The following is a 16,499-nucleotide window of genomic DNA, read 5'->3' as shown; positions in this document are numbered from 1 at the left end:
TGCTTCAGGGGTGTTTTGCCACTTCTCTCCTTACAAGTTCATATCCAAAACAGACAGAGAAGCCAGAAAATTGTTTTATTTAACAGGGGAGTTCTCAGAAAGGAGATTCTGTGCTAAAAAAGGAATGTGAGTTCAACCAGTGATCTGATTTTGTTGTGTTTTGCTTTTTTTCCTGGTTTTATTTTTGGTATTCTTACTCTTAAATGCTGAAGAACGTCGCTTAACTCCCGAGAATGGGAGAACAAATCAAATTTGCTGTTACAGCAAAAGGGAGCAAATCAATTTGTTCTGCTGTGCCCTGATCAGCTGTGCTGCTCGGGGTGGGGTGAGATTTACACTCAATCAGTGCCAGCTCTTCTCCTCCTCTTTAAGTTTGATTTGGCCCAGGCTGGAAAAGTGAAAGTGCTGTGAGCTGAAAAACCAAAAGTCTGCTCACCTGGGAGGTGATGAGTACGGGCTTGAAGAGAGCTCCTGGGAAGATGACTCAAGCTGTGTTGAGTTCCCTGCTCTGGAGGAGGTGGGAGAGGTGCCAACAACCCTAAAATTGGTTGTGCTATTCCTGAGGAATGATTAATCCCTATGTGGGATGCTGTTTGTGCAGGAAGGGAGAGGCTGTGGAGCTCTTTGAGTGCAGATGTTGTGCCCTTGGATGGGGAAATGTTTCATTTCAAGGTTTCTGTGTGTAATTGCTCTGGAATTGTTTGTACTGTTGAGGAAATGGGAGGGCCCCTGGGGCAAAGTGTGCTTGGGGCTCCCCACACAGCAGGATTTAGTGAGGGGACACGGAAACAATTCATAAAGGATGATGAACTCCCTGTTTGTGAAGTCAGGGAGGCTGGTTCTCCAGAGGAATAGAGTCATGGAATCACTGGGGGTGGAAAAGCCCTCCAGGATCAGAGTCCAAGCTGTGCCCAATCCCCATCTTGTCACCAGCCCAGAGCACCGAGTGTCACATCCAGGCCTTTCTTGGACACCTCCAGGGGTGGGGACTCCAAACCTCCCCAGGCAGCTCTTTCCAAGGCCTCACCACCCTTTCCATGGAGAAATTCCTGCTGATGTCCAACCTGAGCCTCCCCTGGCCCAGCCTGAGGCCGTTCCCTCTCCTCCTGTAAACTCAACCCCTGGCAGTGCAAGCTGGGCACTTTGGAGTTGGGTGAGACCTTGGAACCAAAAGGAAAATCAGCTGATTTTCCTAGCATTTAAATTGGAAATGGAATTAGGTTTCTTAACCATTACAGCATGGGGTCTCCTGCTCCCACCCAGCCTGAACAGAAACACTTGAGGGGAAACCCAGTCTGGTCCTGGGACTGGTGGAGGAACGCTGGGCATGATCCAGCCAAGATAAGAACATCCTCTGCCCATCACTTGATAACATCTGAGAGACATCAAAGGCCATTTGTTATCCAGGAAGGGTTTTCTCCTTGTGTCACAGGCAATCACGGCTCTTCTGGGGTTGTTCTCTCACAAACTGAACTCTCCAGGCGGAAGATCCAACTCAATCTTTAAGTCAGGTTGCACTGAGCAAATACTCAGTTCTTTGCAAACCTTGTTCTGTGCTTTTTTCCTCTCAGCAGACATGGAATGACAAAAAAATTTGGGCTTGTCACATCCCTGAGCATCGAGGGGCTCTGCTGGGGGAGAGAATTGGGGTTATCACATCCCTGAGCATCCAGGGGCTCTGCTGGGGGACAGAATTGGGGCTGTTACATCCCTGAGCATCCAGGGGCTCTGCTGGGGGACAGAATTGGGGCTGTTACATCCCTGAGCATCCAGGGGCTCTGCTGGGGGACAGAATTGGGGCTGTTACATCCCTGAGCATCCAGGGGCTCTGCTGGGGGAGAGAATTGGGGCTGTTACATCCCTGAGCATCCAGGGGCTCTGCTGGGGGAGAGAATTGGGGCTGTCACATCCCTGAGCATCCAGGGGCTCTGCTGGGGGACAGAATTGGGGTTATCACATCCTTGAGCATCCAGGGGCTGTGCTGGGGGAGAGAATTGGGGCTGTCACATCCCTGAGCATCCAGGGGCTGTGCTGGGGGAGAGAATTGGGGTTATCACATCCCTGAGAATCCAGGGGCTCTGCTGGGGGATGGGACAGTGGGAAGTTCTGGCTCTGGTGTCGTGCAGCAGCCCTGCTCACAGTGATGTTATTTCGTGACTCAGCTTTGTTCTGGGAAGATTTTTCACTAGAAATTGACAGCCAAAAGAGGCAGCGGGGAGGGAACCCTCTCTTTGTTCCCTTTAAACCACCGCCAGCATCCTCCTGCTTTCCTTCTAAGCACTGTCAACTCCCAGGCAGGTTTGCATCACTCACTGAATAGAGTTACAAACTCTTCTGGAAGGGCTGGTGGAGAGCTGCTTTGGCTTGTCCTAGCAAAGAAAGCATTCGTGTTTGTTTCCTATCCTCCTGAGGGAGAGCCGGTGCTTTTATGTGTTCTCATGTTTCCATGTGGGGTTTCCTTAGTCCCTCTCTCCACGCTCCAGGCCAAAGTTACTCATATTTTGCAATGTTCCTGAAGCTGCTCAAAACTTCTCCCCCTCCCTTGTCTCTTTCAGGTGCTCTTGGGAGCCTTTTGCACTCCTGTTTTATCATGGCATCAGCTTTAGCAAGTTCCTCCTCCCTGCTGGGGATGGGGGTTCAGGACCAGCTGCAGAGAGGCAGAAAAAAGGGATATTTTAAAAGCTGAAGAAGTGGAAAGGGGTGCTGGAAATTGAACCTGCAAATCACGAGCTCTTGCTGCCAGCCCAGGTTTGGCATGAATGAGCTCCATGAATTGGTTGTTTCTGACCTTTTTGATTTCTGGGGCTGTGAACAAGTCACTGGCAATTAGGGAGGGAGCTCACCAGGCCCTGAAAACATGGCTGAGGGTGAGCAAGGGTTGGGTGTTTATTTCTTAAAGCCAGATGTCTCCAGAGGTACCACAGATCCGATGTGCAGCACTGGCAGAATCTTGAGGATTTGTTTTCCAAGGTCTTAAAGGTAATCATAGAATGGGATTTTTGGAGTTGGAATGGACCTTAAAAATCACCCAGTGCCACCCCTGCCATGGGCAGGGACACCTCCCACTGTCCCAGGCTGCTCCAAGCCCCAATGTCCAGCCTGGCCTTGGGCACTGCCAGGGATCCAGGGGCAGCCCCAGCTTCTCTGGGCACCCTGTGCCAGGGCCTGCCCACCTTCTGAGCCAGGAATTCCTTCCCAATATATAACATAAATTTCCCCTCTTTCACTTTGTTCCCATTCCCCCTTGTCCTGTCCCTGCAGTTCCTGATGGAGAATCCCTCTCTGCTTTCCTTGCAGCCCCTACAGACACTGCAGCTGCTGTGAGGTCGCCGTGCAACCTTCTCTTCTCCAGGCTGAGCAGCCCCCAAATCATCTCCCAGCTCTGAATTCCTCTGGCTGTGCCTCCTGAGAGCTGCTCTGCCTGCAACTGTCCTGTCACCTTCCCTCTGAGTGCCCCTGGGGACTGTGCTGGTGCTGCCCATGCCTCAGGCCCTGGTTCTGGTGTCACCGGAGCTCTGTGTCCCTGGCTGAAGGTGACAAAGCCAAGCTGAGAGTGTGTCCAGGGCTCTTTGGACTCCATCCTGCCCGGTGAGGGGACAGCAGGGCAGGGGACACTTGTCCTTGGCAGGACTCAGGTCACACCCTGAGTGCTTCCATCTTTGCTTTCACTGACACAGGAGAAAAATAGAAAATAATAATAACAAAAAAGCTCCACGCCTCCCCTCTGCTTAACATCATGAGCCAAATTTGTAACCTCAGGAGTTTTTGGTCAGTGAAACTCCTCTGTTGAAGCCCTGGTCTGTGGTGCCTCTGTCTCCTGGCCCTGCTGGCTGGCACACCCCACTTCTGCATTCCAGCATGCCTCGAAATTTGGCTCCTGCTGCTGCAGGACTTCCCTGGTGTGTCCTGGCAGGGGGTGTGACACTGTCAGTGCCTGGAGGGCTCTGCCAAACTCCTGCATCCCTGATGGAAACCATCTGAGGGATGTGCTCTTATCTCCAGGCGCTATAAATCCACCCCTGCTCCATCTCATCGGTGAGATAGAGGAGGAGAAGAGTAAATAGCAGGAAACCCCCAAATTTCCCAGCTTTTCCCCAAGGCCCCGTTACCTCCAGCAATCTTTCTGCAGAAACATCTCACTGAGCAAAAAAAAACCCCTCAGCCAGGAGTAATGGAAAGAGCATCGTGTCCTTTGCAAGCCAAAGGCAATTAGGGATGGGAAATGCAACACGAGACAAGGGAATTATTTATGGTCCTGTCGAGGCTTCAATCCAGGGAGCAGCTCTGGCTTACAGGCTTCAGAAGAACCCCAAAAAAGGGAAGAAAGTAAGTGTGGTGACATTGCTGCGTGGTCCCTGAAGATTGGGAGGCTGCTGGAGATGTTTTCTGCTAAAGGTCAAGGCAAACATTAATTTGGCTGTTCAAAAAGTGGGAGGAAAAGCTCCCGACTTTACAGCCAGTGTCAATGATTTGCTGTGCTTGGAATGAGTCCAGTTTTTGTGAGTCTTGGCTTGGTCTGCCTCATTTTTTTTTAACCACAATTTCACCCTGTGGTCCCTTTACAGCTGGGAGTTGTGATGTTGCTTTATGCAAATCAAGCAGAAAGACAAACCGAGGAATTTTGTGGGTGACTTTTCCTCTGCCCATTCACCTTCCCAAAGCTTCTTCTATCTTTTGTTTGCCTTTTTGATGACCTAAAAGCTATTCTGGGGGAAACCACCTTGTGAAATTTGGAGGGTTTTTCTGATTTTTAAATTTATTTCTTTGCTTGCTGCTACGTTTCCCAATTCTCTCTCGTTCTCTCATTTCATAGTTCATGTGTTCAAGGCTCTCAGCTGCAAATTTTCTCCTCTGACAAATCGTCTGAGTCATTTTTTGGCTTCTTGTCAGTGGCAAAAGTATGTGCAAAGCTCACAAATATTTCCTGCACGATGCAATGCCTTTGCCTTCGAGGGTTGTAGTGCTCATTCCTCTTCCTTTCACTGTGATACCAAAATAAAAACACATTTTGAGGGAATCAAAATAATGATAATTACAGGTTTTCTGCTTCTGGGCAGTGGTTTGAAAATGTTTATTAAAAGAAAGTCGCTAATTAGGGTTCAGGATCTGCTGTTGAACTGGAGGTTGGGCAAAACCTTTTCACTTAAAACAATAATTCTATGAGTGTTATGAGTGTTCACTTAAAACAATAAATCTATGAGAGATGGAATTGGGTGTTTTTAATAGGAATTGGGTGTTTTTAATGGGAGCTTTATGTTTTAGAGGAAAACCTCATTTGGAGATAGGGAAATATCAACAGGGGAGGCATTTTCAGCTATTGGAGAGGAAATACATTTCTTTAGAAATTACAAAAGTTTTTGTTTCACCTTTTTCCCCAAGAAAAAAATTAAAAAATCTTGGGCATCTTCATCCAGCGAATTTCCATATTTCTGGTTTTCATCTCACTTTAAAGCAAAGAAAACCCAGCCCAAATGTCACAAATTGCCCTGGGGTGCAAGTTCTGTTTTCCACTGTGGTAGACCAGGACTGTAAAGCCACAAATCTCTCCGTGTTGCCATTGTCAAACTTGCTCAGGGAAAAACCTTAAACTTTATGAGAAATCAACCTTTCATCCCCTCCCTGCTAAAAGAGCATCGTGTGTTCCAAGGTTAAAGGTTCCAAAGGATTTTTACCTGAGGAGTAAATACAGGAAGATTGGGTTAATTTGATTTTTTTCTCCTGTATTGCTCAGAGTTGGCTTTGGAAGATGCCCAGCAAACTCTGGGAGCTCCAGGTGGAGACTGCGCAGGATTTTTAGAGGGCAAAGACGTGGCATTCCTGAGCTCAGCACAGTGAGATTTCCATGAACAGCATATTTTCCCAAGCCTTGACATCTGAAATGTCAGGTTTGGACTAAAATCACCCCAGAACCAGCCCTGAGCATGGCAGGGATATTCAGAGGTGACTTCCTGGGAGAAAAAGCTGTTCTGGAACTCTGGCTACAGAATTCACTGTGATCCAGCTGTTCCTGCCTCCAGGGATGGGGAATCCAGGATCCAGCCACAGCTGCCTGGTCCCTGCCCTGCTCCGGTGGGGGTGAGGTGCTCCAGCCACAGCAGCATCCCAAAATCTGCCCTCACACGGGTTTCCAGAGGCTTTAGTTGATAAGAAACCTCAGGATTTGGCCTTTTCACCAGCTCGGTGACCTGAGGAGCGTCACAGGGGGCTGCTGCCTTTGGAAAGTCTGATGCAATTGTTCACCACGCGTTTGGAGCTGGATAAAGTTGCCCATCTCGAAGAACCGAAAGAAAATCCCCAGCAAACCCCAAAACAAACATGAAAATCACAGCTTGCTCAGGGACGCTGCTCTGGAGGGAGAAGCCTGAACTCAGACTCAACTTTTGGTTCTGCTTTGTGTTTGTTTTGTGGAGCAGAAGCAGCTTCAACCTCCAGCTCCCAGGTCCTTCCCGCTGGGTGCTCCAGTCCTTTTCCACCCATTCCAGTGCTTCTGTGCTGGGCTCAACCTGTCTCTCCTCCTCCTTTGCTTCTCTTGACTCCAAATTTCACTAAAAACTCCTTAATTTTGCTTCAGGGAAGGGGCAGTGTTCAAAAGGACACATTGGGGTCCTGGGGGAGAGGTTCTGGTGACGTCTGGAGTGTTCAATCCTTGGAATAACTGCAGGGAATGTCTGTCTGTCTGTCTGGACAGACACAGCCCCAGAGTTTTCATGTCCTTGGGTTTTTGCGTGTCCTCAACACTCTTTGTTTGTTTAGTGGCTGAGTTAAAACTCAGACATCCTGGGGATGAATGCCTGGAGATGTTTTATCCTTTAAGAAAAACACATTTGAGGACAGAACTGAGGAAGGAGCTGCTCAAGGAGAGATTTCTATAACAGGAGAAGGCTCCAAGAAGATCTTTCTGTGGCTTTAAAGAGGATTTGTAAGAAAGAGAGGGACAGACTTTTGAGCAGGGCCAGCTGTGAGAGGACAAGGGGTGGTGGGTTTTAGCTTTTAAACTAAAATAGGAACAATTTAGATCTATGGAGTTTTTTATACTGAGGGTGGGCAGGCCCTGGCACAGGGTGCCCAGAGCAGCTGGGGCTGCCCCTGGATCCCTGGCAGTGCCCAAGGCCAGGCTGGGCAGGGCTTGGATCACCCTGGGACAGTGGGAGGTGTCCCTCCCCATGGCAGGGGCTGGAATGAGGATGCCTTAAAAGACCCCTTCCAACCCAAACCATTTTATGTTCTATGACCCTCTGTGAGTGAACTCCTGGAGAGTTTAGGCTAAATCCAGGAGGAAAACAGGAATCCCGCCCACATCCTCACCTCTGTTACAGCATCAGCTGTGCCCTGCTGAGCCAGTCCATCACCTGGCAGCTTTTGCACACCATTTTTGCCCTGGAGGCTCAGCAATGCTCTCTTCAGAGCAATATTCGCTGGATGGACCTTCTCTGTGGGTCCATTTTGCATCTCCCCCAGCATCAGGGCAGATGCTGAAGTGCAGGGGTTCTTTGGATGGCCCAGGGCCACCAGCTGTGCTGTGACACCCCCCCAGCCCTTCTGCAGTCATCCAGGCTTTACTCCCTGCACTCCACGGTCTGGCCTGATGCAAATCCTGCTGAAAACAGAGCTTCGGCCCAACATCCCAAACTCCCAAAAGGACAACAACCTTAACATCGTGCTGAACATGTGCAAGATTTATGGCTTTGACAAATAATGTTCAGGTAGTTTCTGTTTTAAGGGAGGTTGGGCAAATAAAAGAAGATCAACAGAAAAATACTTTGGATGCTTAATCCTGAAGCTTCCTAAAAAAAAATAAATCACTTGGAAAATTCAGAGTACAGTCTGTATAAAACTCCCAGGAGACAGAAGATGAGTCTGTCCTGACACACGCTCAGCCCTGAAGTCAGGCTCTCTGGAGTGATTTTCCCTCTCATCTCCCTGGTGGTGCCTGGACAAGGCAGATTCTCCTCCTGGCCACAGTGAACCAGCAGCAGAGCGGCTGCAGGGGCTGCTCTCCTGGGAGAGTTTATGACACAATCATGGGATGGTTCGGGTTGGAAGAGACTCTAAAATGACCTCATTCCGACCCCTCTTTATGAGCAAGAACAGCCAAACACTGGATTTTCCAGCTCAGTTGGGCAAACTGCAGGATCTGGGGTGCTGAGTCAGCTCCTCTCCTGGAGCGCGCGCGTTGCCAGACCTTCCCCTGTCCCTAAAGCCTGATAGGAGCTGACCTTTTGCCACATGACTGCATTTCTTGTCTATCAGCTTCATCTCATTAATGAGTCCAAGGGTGTAACCCAGTCCCGTCTTGAGATCATCCCGGGTTGAGTCCAGCCTGGAATAAACACTCCTTGTGTCTAACCAAAACCACCGTGCTTCCCTCGGATGGGGATGCGGACAAATGGGGAAAAATGGGATGTCATGAGGTGTCCCACCAAACCCATGGGGATGCCAGGGGATTGTGTGAGGTCTGGGAAGGGATTTGGGTTTCTCTGCACCGCCTGTGGGCTCTGGCAGCTCTCTGGGTGAGGGTGGGGGACCTGCAGGAACTCGGAATACTCATAGGAATGACATTTAGGGGACTTCACTCGGCTTTCTGGAACAGCCCCTGGTGTTTATGCACTGGCACCCATCTCTCGTACTTGTTACAACGGGTTGAAGGTGGTTCCCACCAGTGGTTTCTCCTTGGAGGCCCTGCCATGGCACAGCAGGCTCTGTCTCCTGGCTCTGTGCTGCTCCCATGGCCAACATGGATAACCAGGAGAGGACGTGGATTCCTAAAATCAAACCAAGCTGCTTGGCTAGACAATAAACGCTCCCTAAAATTCCCTCCCCTCGCAAGCAGAGTCACCACCGGGGCGGATATTTATTACTAAGAAACTGCAAGTGGGATTTATTGACTGAAGAACCACCAACCACCAACTCCAGTGGTTTTGCAGGAACCTCTGGGGAAATTCTGGGGAAGCCCTGACCCTGGGAAGGCTCACCCTCCCTGCAGGCTTCGGGAGCTCCACACGTCCCTCCACCTGCAGGCTCCCAAGTGCTGCTGCTCCCTGGCATCTTCCTGATGGTTCTCTGGAGTGAGACCATAAATTAGAGACTTTCACCCTGTATGGATGATAATAAGTGCAGGAACAAAGACAGATAACAGTAATCAAGGGCTGGATCAATAACTTTAATCCTAGAGCACAGACAGCCCCTATTAATTCAAAGTAAAACCCTCCAGACTGAGAATTTAGTGGTTAGAAACAAATTGGTTTTGAAAACTCGTTTGTTTTCTTTTTTCCCTCCCCTTCACTAATTGAGGAGATGCAGCAGGGGGTGGATTTCTTCCTCCAAGAAGGAACATTGCCAACATTTCTCTCTGGAGAGAGCCAACAGAGTGGGCAGGAGCGTGGGGAGAGGCAGGACAGCTTTCCTGAGCACAGAGCATTCCCCTAGCAGAGCCTTTTCCAGGGACAACACACAGTTCCAGTGTATTTGGCCTTAAGACCGTGGACATTGCTGGTCCCAGCCCCATCCTGGTGCCTGGGAGCTGGGCTGGAGATTTCCCTGTCCCAGGGACATATTCCATATCTCACTGGCTGGCTGTGAGGGAACCCGAGGCACAGCCCAGGCTCTGTGCTGGCTCCAGAGGAGACTGGGGCTGCTTTTCCTGGGCTCCTTCACCTCCTGCTCCTGTGTCCTGCTCGAGGGATGCTGTTGGTGGCCAGAGGAGGTGGATGGGCAGCCGAGGCAGGGTGACAGCAGTGTCCACCTGACTCAGGCTCTGGAGGAGGGGGAATTCCACAGAGGCTCTGGGAAGCTGGGGGCTCTCGCTGTGCCCTGACCAACAACCCACGGCAGGGGATGGGCGACAGGTCAGGGGACAAGTGGGGGAACCTCGGAAGACCTCTCTGGTTCCCTTTTCTTTCCCCACCACAAGTTTCCTGTGTGACTCCACCGAGTCATTTAATGTCTCCACGGTTCCCCATTTGCAAAAACGGACTTTCCCAATCTCCCAGGAATGTTACAGGGATAAATACACCAGCGAGCCTTGAGCACTCTTGATGTAGCCCGGACGAGGCTGGTTCAGCTGGGACCTCCCCTAAGCAAACAGACAGGAAAGATCCTGATTTTCTGGGAACACATCTATTATCTCTGAGAAAACCAGGAGTATTTTGTGTGGCTGCATCCGAGCACACAGGGATGTTTGGAAGTTGTTCCTGATAACTAACTCCATTTGTCACAGAGAAGACATTGGAATCTGGCAGTATTAGAGGCCTTGGATACTCAAAGGGAAGGCTGGAAAGGCAGAGGAAACAAGGAGTAAATCCCAACACGTTCTTCAGTGCAAGCAGTAAATATTCCTGGTGAGGGCCCTTGTGCGGGGATCAGGGAGAGCCTTTTGCCATCCGTGCATGGGATCAGGGCATCGTTCCCAAGGAGGGTGCAGAGGTCTCCAGGCAGCTCCTTCTTCACCTCACCCAAATCAGAGCCAACGTGGAGGCAGAAAAGCAACGAAGGGAATGGGAGCCTGACTAATGTGGCTTGGAATGAGCTCGTGCAGGGGGAGAGAGTCATCCTGGATCCTCAGGAGAGCACGGAAAGGCCAAGGCTGTGTTTGGGCATTTCAGTGGGGTTTTGTCATCCTCGTGTTTTCCTGACAAGGAGGGTGCAGAGCAGAGATGAGCTGAGTTGGGGAAATCCTGCCAGGGCAGGGACACATCCCAGGGGGCTAACAGGGGGTGACAGCTGCTCTGGTCAAGAAGGTGTTAATGAGAGCTAATTGACCCCATTAATGAGAGCTAATTGACCCCATTAGCTTTGCTCTGCCCCTGCAGGTGCAATGGAGGGAATATGAATGGAGTGCTGGGGGTGGGGTGTTGCAGCCCAGGAGGTGTTTTGGGGTGCAGAGGGGCTCTGGATGTGCTGATCCCTGAAGGTACAGAGGGAAACTGAGGCAGAACACCTCTGCTCTAGAGCCAGACTGGGAGACTTGGGAGTGTTCATCTGCAGAAGAGAAGGCTCCAGGGAGAGCTCAGAGCCCCTTGCAGGGCCTAAAGGGGCTCCAGGAGAGCTGGAGAGGGACTGGGGATAAGGGATGGAGGGACAGGACACAGGGAATGGCTTCCTACTGCCAGAGGGCAGGGCTGGATGGGATACTGAGAAGGAATTGCTCCCTGGGAGGGTGGGTAGGCCCTGGCACAGGGTGCCCAGAGCTGCCCCTGGATCCCTGGCAGTGCCCAAGGCCAGGCTGGACATTGGGGCTTGGAGCAGCCTGGGACAGTGGGAGGTGTCCCTGCCCATGGCAGGGGTGGCACTGGATGGGCTTTAAGGTCCCTTCCAACCCAAACCAGTGTTTGTTAATGCCCTGTTTGGGGTGGTTGTGAGGGAAGCTGAGGGACCCTGACTCCTTATGGTCATCAATTTTTATATTTTTTTTAGCTGTTAAGTCAATTCTGGCTCCTTCAAGTACCCAGATAAAACCCATTCAGGCCAACAACAACAGTTCAGGCTCATGACTCTGATATTTCCCGTCTCCTGTGCCTCTGACTGTAGCGAGGGCTTTGCTGCTGCAGCCGAAGACTTCCCCATGTCCCTTTCCAGTTAAATAGCAATAGGGTCAGGAGTTGTGGCTCTATTCTTTGAGCCAGCTGCTGGCATTTCTGGAGTTCCTTGTAAATCTGTGCTGTGGGAAGCTGTGCTGGGAGCAGCCTCCTGCCACGCTCCTCCCTAATCCTTGGAGGTGGCTCTCCAAGAACTGGGTGGGCTCCCAGCTCTCCCTGGCTCTGTGAGCAGGGAAAAAGGGAAAGCAAGTAAGAAATATTTATTTCTGCTGCAGAGCCAGCTGGGGAAGCCACCAAAGGGGAAAAGAGTGACAGGGTAGCGATGTCCTGGCTGCTCTCTCTTTTCTCTCTGTCTCACAGAGCAGAGATTAATGCCAGCGATGGGGTGATGGCAGGGTAAGAGGAAATGTCTTGTGCAGTGTCATTTATCAGAGACTGGGACTGGCTGCTGCTGTCCCTTACTCATCCCTAAGTCTAAGGGTGTTCCAAGATCCCCCTTTGACCCAGAGCTGCTCACGGGGGGATGGCCTCAGGCAGTGCAGGGAGGGAGGTCTGTGGGGTATTGGCATCCCTGCTGATTCCTGTGGCTCCAGGATGGACCTGGTAGCCAAGAGCACAAACAGGTTGGTCTCTGTAACCATATGGGAGGGAGAGAAGGTTCGTTGTGGCTCTGCTGAGGTTTCTTTCATGTGGTACAGGCTGCTGAGTGATGAACAACGGGGAACAACAGCTGTCATGTTCCAGAGCTGCAGGCAAGAGGGAGAACCCGTCCCAGACTGATCCCAAGCCTCCTGTGCTCCAGGTGAGGGCTGCAGCCCCAGGCTCCAGGGCTCTTCCCATCTTCAGGCTCAAACAGATGAGAGTGTTCTCATGCAGGGGGCAAAGAATCTGAGGAATCCGTTCCAGGAAGCAGGAGAAACAAATAACACCAGGTTGTTTAGGAAGTGGTGAGGCTGGTAGCTGGGGGTTTAATGCCAGGTATGGATGTACCCTCTGGAATCATTGCTGTGCCAGATGTGAGCGTGGAGGCAACAGGACAGGAGGGAAATGAAGCAAACGGCCCTCAGACCCTCCTGTTCTCCTTAAACAGCATCTCCTGCCATTGCTGTTCCAGTCCTGGCCTCGATGTTCCCCTGGCCTGATATTAGAGGATGTTCCCTATGTCTTTAAGGGTGTTCAGTCTTTGATTTGCTGGGGGAACGAATGGTCAGGCTGGCAGCGTGGCTTGTGTCAGTCCCAGCAGGCTGATTGTGCCACCAGGACTGCCTGGCAAAGGGCACCCAGTGCCCCCTTTGGTGCACCCAGGGCCCCTTGTGCAGAGCAACCAGCTCTGTGAGATCCCTGTCGAAGGCATGTCGAACACAAACCTTGTTTTTGAGCAGAAAAATATGTCCCAGGAAAGACTTTTTCCATTAAATCTGCTCTCTCCTCACACCAGCCTCTGATGTGGCCCAGGTGGTGTCTTTGGAGCTGAACGTGCTGCCCACTTCCAGGACTGCACTTGTAGTAGACTAAAATATTCTTGGAGGTTTTTTTGGCTCTGAGTGGCAGAAAGTTGCTTATTAAAAAAAATGCCCTAGGTTATATCACTGTGTCCCGCAGCCATAGGGAGGAGGAGGAGAGACGATCCAGCAGGCAGGAATTGTGCAGCAAGATTGATTTATTTAATTATTTTACAAACTCTTTTATAGACTTTTTTCTTCATAGTCTAATTGGACAAAGGACCAGCCACCCCTTGGGGGTGACTGGCTAAAATCCTAAAACATCCATTATCAAAATATTTTTCTACTGTAGTCTAAACAAGACTTTTCAAGGCTACAGGTGGCTTGGTTGTTTACATTCTCTGCTGCCTCTTCTGTGAGAGAGAAAAGTCTCTCACGGGCTTAGAAAATAGCAAGAAAATCCTTGCTGGCACCATTTTTGTATCCACAGTTGCTTGCTCACAAATTGGGAAGAGCCACTGGAGGTGGAATATTCCTGGGTGCTGGGTAGTGATTACTGAGGCTGGTAAAGGCTCTCAGAGCCCCTCAGAGAGGACTGGGTGTGTTTGGTGAAGCTTGAGCTGAAGTTCTTTGTGTTCTGCTGATATCCAAGCTGTGTAAAATTTAACCTAAAGGAATGAGCCTTGATTAGTTTCCGCCAGCTCTGACATCGGACAGGCCCTGATGCAAAAATGAAGGTAAAATAATCTAATTTTTATCATCTACTGCAAAGGAAAGGTGTCCTGGGTGGGAGCAGAGGGACCTTGGGAAGCTGGGGATGCAGTTCCTTCTGCAGGGAGAGCAGAGGGAGAACTGAGCAGAGATGGTCTTGAGGGGCCACAGTCCCAACACAGGAATTATTGATCTTATCCTAGCAGAGGATGGGCATAAACCCGTTAATTATGAAATCAAGACACTGAGCTTTAGCACTTGGAGCTTTGCTTAGAGGGGAGGGGGAGAAGTGGCACAGCTCAGAACCTGGGCTGAGGGAGGCCCTGGAACCTTCCTGGTGTCTCCTTCCCTTCGCTCTGGGTGAGTGGGGATCTGCCCTGGGTTATGGAAATGGAGGAAAAGGGGGTGCAGGTGGGAGCAGCCCCTGGTGGCACTGCTGTCCTGCTGCCATGCTCAGCCCACGTGTCTTCTCTGGGATTTTCCAGGATGAGCAGGGCAGGAGCTGGTGGAGCAGGACAGTTTGCCTCATGCCTTGGGAGATCCACCCAGTGATGCTGTCAGACCTCTCTGGGAAGGAAGGAAGGAAGGATATGGAAATTCCCTGTTGCAAGTGTGAGAGTGACTCTTCTTTACCCAACAGTTTTCCTAAAAATAGTGGGGCTTTGCTCAGCTATGTCTTGGGAAGCTGCCACAGGAATAAAGTCAGACCTCTCTGAATAACTGTGGTGTCATTGCTACAATTACAGCCCGAAAGCTTGACCCCATTGAACCCCAGAGAGGCAAGAAAATCCTGCCAGAGTGAGCTGTGCTTGCCAAAAAAAATGGTCTGTGGTTGCACACACGGCTTTGGAGGGATGGGTAAATGTCTTCTGGAAATTGGGATTGTAAATTAGAAGCTGGGGTAAGGGATAACAGATCTGCTCAACAGAACCTGCCCAGTGAATAAACATTGAACTCTGGTTTATGAGCAGAGAGAGTCAATAGGCACAGAATTATTAAAGTTGAAAAAGCCCTCCAAGGCCGACAAATCTAACCTGTGCCTGATCCCCACCTTGTCCCCAGCCCAGAGCCCTGAGTGCCACCTTGACTCTCCTTGGACACTTTCAGGGATGGGCACTCCAAACCTCCCTGAGCAGCCCCTGACAAGGCTTGACCACCCTTTCCATGCAGAAATTCCTGCTGGTGTCCACCCTGAGCCTGCCCTGGCCCAGCCTGAGGCCGTTCCCTCTCCTCCTGTCCCTGTTCCCTGCCAGCAGAGCCCGACCCCCCCGGCTGCCCCCTCCTGTCAGGGACTTGTGCAGAGCCACAAGGTCCCCCCTGAGCCTCCTTTGCTCCAGCCTGAGCCCCTTTCCCGGCTCCCTCAGCCTCTCCTGGGGCGCCAGCCCCTTCCCAGCTCCGTTCCCTGCCCTGGACATGCTCCAGCCCCTCAATGGCCTCCCCCTTGCCATGAGGGGTCAGAACTGGACACAGCACCCGAGGTGCCCCAGCAGTGCCCAGGAAGGGGGGCAATGACTTTCCTGGTCACTCTGGCCACTCTATTCCTGATACAGGACAGGATTGGCCAACAGTGTGACACAGTGATGGCTCCAATGCTTTTAACTAATGTGAGAATTGGCTACAGCTGATGGCTGAAGATCCTTTTCCATCCTCCTTACCCCATCTCCTCTATTAAAGAATTATAAAGGGAAAAGTTCTGGAGGTAAACCACTGAGATGTCACCATGTGTGAGGTAGGGAGAGTTTTAGGGACTGTGTGGTTCCAGATTTGCACACTGACACTGGAATTTTACCCATGCTGTAACACATTTCTCACCAGATAATCTGGCAGCAGGGAGGAACAGCCCAACTTCTAGAACAAAAAGCTGTTTCATATCTCCTTGGTTTTGCTCTAGAGATTCCCCTGATTTCCATTCAGATGCCCCACTTCCTTTTCTTGGCCCAGTGAAGTCATCTTGCTGAAGGCCACGAGCAGTGCCCCTTTGGAAGGGTTTCAGGGCTGGGAGCAGGGACAGGCAGTGAGCACAGCCCTGCTCTGTGTGATTCCCCACGGGGCACAGCTTTGCCCGGTGATGCATCTGTTCCCCTGTGGGCAGGATCGTGCCTTCACATCCTGTCTGCAGGGATGAGCTCAGTCCTGGGGAGATGCTCGTGTGCCTTGGGAGCCTGGGCCACCAGCAGGGAATGCTGAGCCCCTTCCCTGTGGATACAAAAGTGCTGCTAGTAAGGATTTTCTGGCTATTTTCTAAGCCCCTGAGAGACTTTTCTCCCTCACAGAAGATGTAGCAGAGCTCTGTAAACAATGAACACCTGTGACCTTGCAAATACCTTGTTTAGAGTACAGTAGGAAAATATTTTGACAATGGATGTTTTAGGATTTTAGCCAATCACCCCCAAGGGGTGGCTGGTCCTTTGTCCAATTAGACTATGAAGAAAAAGTCTATAAAAGAGTTTGTAAAATAATTAAATGAATAAATCTTGCTGCACAATTCCTGCCTGCTGGATCTTTTCTCCTCCTCCTCCCTATGGCCACAGGACACGGTGATATACCCTAGGGCATTTTAATACCTTCCCCTCCTGGCAGTGGTCTCACATTGAATTAATGAGTTTATTCTCATCAAATTAGGCAGGAAGGGAGGGTGGTATGTGCCAGTTGTTGAGAGGGGACAGACCTGAGGGCTGGTGCAGGAGCCAACTTCAGGCTCTGCTTTAAACATCTTCCCACCCACTGGTTCAGCTCAGAAATGAGGGTCAGGGAGCAATTCCTACTTCTAGGATCTCTGGAATTAACTGAGGGAGGGAGAAGATCCCTGACA

Source organism: Corvus moneduloides, chromosome 21 (genome assembly GCF_009650955.1).
Source record: "Corvus moneduloides isolate bCorMon1 chromosome 21, bCorMon1.pri, whole genome shotgun sequence".
In the NCBI taxonomy this organism is placed as follows: domain Eukaryota; kingdom Metazoa; phylum Chordata; class Aves; order Passeriformes; family Corvidae; genus Corvus; species Corvus moneduloides.
This window is presented reverse-complemented; position numbering follows the sequence as displayed.